Raw genomic sequence first — 6,325 nt, 5'->3', positions numbered from 1 at the left:
GCTATTTTACAGAGAAAAAGTTACCTTTCAACATATTTGAAGATGAAACGTTTTCCCGTTGCCGTCAGGTCCTTGCTGCTAAACGAAAGAGCCTTGTCCAGAGCGGTCGCGGTAACAAGCCAAACGCAGCACGGGAGTTGACCGTAGAAGAGCAAGATAAGCTCTTTGAAAGCGGCCAGTTTGGAGACCACGATCCCCTAGTCCTCCAAAGGACCCTTTGGTGGTTCCTTTCATTGCATTTTGGTTTCCGGGCCAGAGATGAATCGAGAAAGCTGTGCTGGGGGGATGTTTTACTGCAAAAAGATGCTGAAACAGGTCGAGAGCTTCTTGTTTGGCGAACGGAGAGAGGGTCAAAAACCCGCCAAGGAAACACTGAAAATGGCCATAAAAGACCTTTCTCGCCCAAGCTGTTTGCAACTGGCGATTCTAGATGTCCGGTGAAATTTTACAAAGCATTCGCAAACCACAGGCCTGAGGACATGAAGAAACCCGAAGACCCGTTTTACCTGGCAGTGAAGCACAAAAGGAAATCCGACGACAACATCTGGTATTTGCGTACACCACTGGGCAAAAATCAGCTTGGAAAGTTTATGTCAGATGCAGTTTCTGCTGCTGGCCTCCAGTCAGGTGAAAAGAAGCTCACAAATCACAGTGTCAGAAAAACCAGCATCGGTCGTTTGCTCGACGGCAATTTTCCTGAAAACTACGTGATGCAGCTGAGTGGTCACAAAAATATCCAAAGTTTAAGCTCGTACAAATCTGCTTCCTTGGGCCACCAACGCCAGATGTCAGACACACTCAGTGGACGAAAAGAGCCAGAAAATGCCAGTACCAGTGATATTAATTCTTCCATTCAGGACAGTGCAACCTCCGTGAGCTGTTCATCGAGCTCGAACGCCCTCGAAGGTGTTTTTGCAGGTGCAAATATTTCCTCTATATCAGGATGCACTTTTCAAGTCATGACAGGGCCCGTTCAGTTTGTAAACCAACCAGCTGCAAAGCGGCCAAGAAGAATCATGATCGAAAGCGACGACGAAGATTAATCCTGCTCAAACTTTCCAGTGCCAGCCACCGCGTGTTTTGAGTGACGCGTTTATGACAAATAATTTTTTTCAGCTCTGAAGTTTGACTAATTTTCCTTTAAGTTTCAAGTCTCGAAGTGATTTCGATTACAATACATTCAATGTTCAGTTTGTTAGATGTCATTTTTTCCTCGTTTACTGAGCACTTTTCATAGAACAGAGCTAAGTTTTAGACTTTGTGAAAATTGAAATTAGTTGAACTGGTTGAATGAAATGACAAGCTGGCCGCTTTTTGACAGTTGACAGTTTCTGCCACCGTTGACAGCGAAATTTATAAGAGCAAATCTTATTGGTTAAATAAAAGCAACTTAAATTGATTCCAGCATTGTGACGGCTTACTCGTGAAAACAACACGTCACCGTCAAACCGCTACATCGGAGTTTTTATTGCTTTGAAGATGAAATGACCTTAAACACAGACATAATTATAACTCCTTTAGCGCGCGTAAAAGTTTTGCCGCACATTGTTTTCCACGACATCTACCGGGAAGCAATTCTCACTACACAAAGTTTTCAGTCGTGTAATAAATCTCTTATTAACCAAGCTTGCTCGGGACCGTACTGGGCGAATATTGGCCCTCGGTCTTTTTTGTACGGACCTCGCTGCGCTCGATCCGTACTGTCAAGACCTCGGGCCAATATTCGCCCAGTACGGCCCTCGCGCTTGGTTAATAAGATATATATACCGCCCGCTCTACACTCGCTCCCGCTCCCAGTAAAGACCGCTGACCGATGATACTACAGTAGCGTTTTAATGCGCGTCACATTGATCACGCAATGCTTGCGTGATCAACCCCGCAAAAAAAAAATTTTTTTTTTTTTTTGGTGACGCTCTGCGGGCCTTTTGATACAGTATTTTCCGGCAAAAAATTTTTATTTCAAGTTTTTTTAAAGCGTTTGTTAGCAGCTTTTGGTTATTTTGACATCGATTTGGATATTACTGGCCTGACGCGGATCATTTACGCAAGGTATTTTATTTATTTCCTCCCGCTAGATTTTATCTGCTACTATGTTATTGTTACCCAACCCCCGTATGGCTTAAAAATTGTACAAGGTTACTCGTACTTTTTTGTTTTTTTAATAGCTTTTTATAAATTTTAATTTTTCTCTTTTTATTCAAATTCCCCCTCATATACATTTCACCACGGTACACAACAATTTTCAAGGTTCCGTTTAAAAGTATCCTCGTACATTCTCCTCGTACATGTAATATTGTTAATACAAAAATATTTTTTGTCCGTCTCTTTTTACACTGCGTTTCTGTCCTCCTTTTTGGTCTCTATAATCTCTCCTTGATGTTCTCTATTAATCTCTTCATCTCATTTCTATAAGGACTCGGCACGAGGATGTCGGGCATTGACCTGGTACCAGGTTAGAAACATTCTCGCTCGGTTGTGCTTTGCCCCTGACGACTCACAACCATTAGGAGCCTTGGTGTCGATGCATCCTTCTACTGTTTGGCCGGCCGGCAATTCCCCTCTCCTTCCTTCCTATATACATTTTCTTTCTCGGAATTACACCTTCTTTCTTTGACCAGTCATGTGCACTTTCTTTCGTATTGTTACACCATTCAATCCCACTCCTATAAAAAATTAATAACAATAATTCACATTAAGTTTAAATACACATGTTCTTACCTTTTGCCAGAGATTTCAACCTAAACCTCCCAATCCACCTTTGGATTCGCCATCTAATATCTTGTCCCGTAAACCGTCTCATGGACCCAAAACAATATGAATCCCACCCCTCGACCAAACCCCCCCCCCCCCCCCCCACCCCATTCAAACCTTTCTTAACCACATTTTGGCCATTTTAACAATCATAAGAGGAAAAAGGATAACCACTCTATTTTTAATTTTAATTTTTAATTATTGTTCCAAATATAGAACAAATAGTTTTTTATCTCCAATGACTAGTTTCCTTTTACCCCGCCTAACGATTCACCCTCATATATCTTACCCTGTTAACCATCTCCCGTACCAAAAGACAAGACCAAACCCCCAACTCCACTCCTCTTACAAAACTTTTTAAACTGCATTTGAACCGTTTAATAAACATCTAAAGAACGAAAAAAACAACATGAATTTTCTTTTCCCTTTCATCATCAATTTCATCCCATAGACAGGATGAACCCCCCTTAAACCCTTACACAACCCCATTTATCACAGTTAAAGAACATTAGATGTTTCATTTCCATTTACAAATTTCCTCTTACCCCACCTAAAGATTTACCCATGAATATCTCACCTCCCCCTCCAAAAACATTTTTTTTTTACCCCATTTGAACCATGTAAAGAACGAAAAAATCATATAATTATATATTCTTTTCCCTTCCACTTACAAGTTTCCTATCATCTCACCTTAAGTTATACAAACCCTTATACAAACCCTTTTATTCCAAATAAAGAACAAATAAATTTGTGTCCTCTTATACTATAACCGAAATCAATCGACAATTCAACTTAATTCTTTTCCTTTCATTTTGACCAAATTAGATTTTGCGTTTTTATACAATGAATCAGTTCATTACCAACGCATAACCAAAAATTCATAACTATGTTTACTTTAATCTTATACTAGACACAACAACTCACTCCTTACTATGGCCACTGCAGAGACAACAGACGAATCCACTTTACACTTCTATACTTCCCACATCCGACCTCTCAACAGACAACAAATTTCCAATCGACGTTTACAGCTCTTCCACCTACTTAATGGCGACATATTTTATCCTCTTAACTTCTGGCCCAAAGACATCCAAGCACTCTTCTGGAAGAAACCTATAGGAGACAGTGACACATTTAAACTTTTTTTATTTTTCATTGGCAATGGCTGCTCCCCGTATGTGATCTCAGAATGGATTTTATCATCGCAAAACTGGGCACCTCAGTCCAAAGGAATAAAACGAGCCCGGCAAATAGATTTCATTAAAACTAACCTTGATTCCAAATGCAGCACATGGTTCTATTTTGACGTTCACCATGAGGAATGGCGATACCTAAGCGGAGAAAAAAGAGAATACAACGCTAATTAAAGTTACCTGGAATGTTTCACCATTCGTCTTGCATTATTATTTTTTTAATCAAAAATATTTTTTTAAAATTTAAAGCAACAAACGAAAACAAATTTTAAATTTAACCCTCAAAGAAAAATTAGCATATATTTAGATAAATTCTCTTGATTAGAAGCAGCTATATGTCGCTCCTGTCCATCGTAACACATGCCCTTCATCTCGACATAAGCTCACCTTTGCCCTCTCCTGACCCCAGAAATATACACCACAAAGACATTTAAGAACGAAAAACTAATAAATAGTTGTTTCCTTTCATTTTACTCCCCCCTCCCCCACAACGCGGACCCTCCACCATGGGATTCAAACCCCCGGGTACAGTTTCACACTACCCCAATAACTCAATGTGAAAACCCTTTACTGACCCCAGTAGTAAAAACTGCAAAAAGTTAAACCACAAAAAGTTTGAAAAACGAAATAATTTTTACCTCCAAATTTAAATTTTTACTTGTCCTCAGGTCTAACGCGAATCCATAAACCTTAATCTAAACTCAAATTTAAACCAAAAAGCAATTTTGCCTTGCCCCCTTACCTTAATTTTCCCCTTAGAGATAGTTACACTACTCTCAGCTTAAACCAACCAAGAAAATCCTTTCCCTACCCTCTAACCTAAAGCCTTTCCCCAACCTTAAACCTTAAACCTGTAATATAACATAACATAAAACTGTTTGTAGGTTTTCACATACAAGCTAAACCTTCATGATGTTTTAAAATATTCTTATTAAATGTTTTGTTATTACTACTATTTTATTATTCTGTGCTAAATTTAAAATTTTATTTTGGTAACAATTACTTAATATTTTATTTCATTTTATTCATTTTATTATTTCATTTCATTTGTGCAAGTACATTTATTATTTTATTTGACATGTTCATACAACATTTCCCCTTCCACATGCATATTTCTCCCCTCCTTATTCCCACTATTTTTAGTGGAGACTTGGGAACCCATTAGCTTGGGATTCCATACATTAACACCTGGGATGCCACAAAGGTTGCTAGTGAAACTACTGGTTTTGTTTGCTTGTTTTTTTTTTCGACAACAGTACGACGCAAAATCAATTCATTAAAGTCGTTTACTACAAGCAACGTGACTGTCTGAAAAACAATTCTTGATTTTAAGTTTTCAGTATTCAATTGTAAGTGTTAGAGAATCATTTATTCTTTATTATTACGAACATGTAGACATTGAAAAAGAATTAATAAGGAGGTTGCTACAGTATTGTGAGATATTTGGTTTCAAGCTTTGAGTCTATAAACGGAATGTTCTTCAGTTCTGACTTCTGTTGAACAAAAACGTCTTTAATGTAATATGTTAGGGCGATAGCTAAATCCCGTGGAAAGAGGATCGAATCCGTAAAGAAATAGGTTTTACGTTTAAAATAGCTCAACAGATACCATACCTTTATTTGAAGTTTGGGCCACTCTGTGTTTTTGCTGAGAAATGGCCTTCTCAACGGCAACCAACCTTTGAACGTGATCATTAAACTTCAGCTCGATTCTAATGAATCCAGCGGAGTAAAGAAGCAAACAAAACACAGATAACACTATGCCTGGGCTCACTGGCGAACCATTATTTTTCGATGACATTTTTGGACACAGTTATCAAACGTCGAACGTGCTCGAAAATGACACGTAAAGATACGTTTGTGACTTTGCTCTGCTTTTAAACCTGATACTTCCTTTGAGTACCAGAATAAACAGGAAATTCTATGAATTATCATTTCATCACCTCAGCGAAACGGAATTTTAGAGAGGGAGGAGACGGCAGTGGTTGAAGTAGCAGAAGGTGTATTTGTATTGTAGTTCCTCAGGTTCGCATGTTGCGTGGAGGGGGGGGGGGGTTAAGATAACGGGTCGATCGGAAGAGAACAATTAAATAAGACGTCACAACAACAAAGCGATAGACAGATGACATGCTGCTGAATGATAATTACGGGTCAAATTTTTTGGAGCTGGACAGACGAAAAGCGACAGACACCGCTGAGTGAAAAAATATTCTTTCATAATACACAGTGTGACCTTTATGGCGGTCACGTTTGAGTATTTTTCTCAAATGTGGCTAATGAAAGAAGACAAGGCAAAATAAAGCAGTTTTAGTTCTTTTCGGTTATAAGTACATCTTCGCTGTTTTTCGAATTTAGTTTTCAAGTTCTCTTTGATTTGGTGGT

At 38.7% G+C, this 6,325-nt stretch overlaps 1 long non-coding RNA gene across 2 annotated transcripts; it reads right to left on the bottom strand.

The window, feature by feature from the left end:
- Window positions 1–2,203: 2,203 nt before the first annotated feature.
- Window positions 2,204–5,913, bottom strand: LOC144658379 (uncharacterized). Of its 2 annotated transcripts, none has more exons than XR_013571673.1 (4): window positions 5,558–5,913; window positions 4,023–4,082; window positions 3,676–3,864; window positions 2,204–2,663 (listed from the first exon to the last, which is right to left on the bottom strand). It is a non-coding gene; the product is annotated as an uncharacterized LOC144658379 (long non-coding RNA). The 2 variants fall into 2 exon arrangements; XR_013571672.1 differs by having other exon boundaries at window positions 3,683–3,864.
- Window positions 5,914–6,325: the final 412 nt, after the last annotated feature.

The sequence above is a fragment of the Oculina patagonica genome, chromosome 6 (assembly GCF_052425735.1).
Source record: "Oculina patagonica isolate OP01 chromosome 6, crgOcupat, whole genome shotgun sequence".
Lineage (NCBI taxonomy): Eukaryota > Metazoa > Cnidaria > Anthozoa > Scleractinia > Oculinidae > Oculina > Oculina patagonica.
The sequence above is the reverse complement of the archived record's forward strand: the minus strand, read 5'-3'. Positions and strand labels throughout refer to the sequence as shown.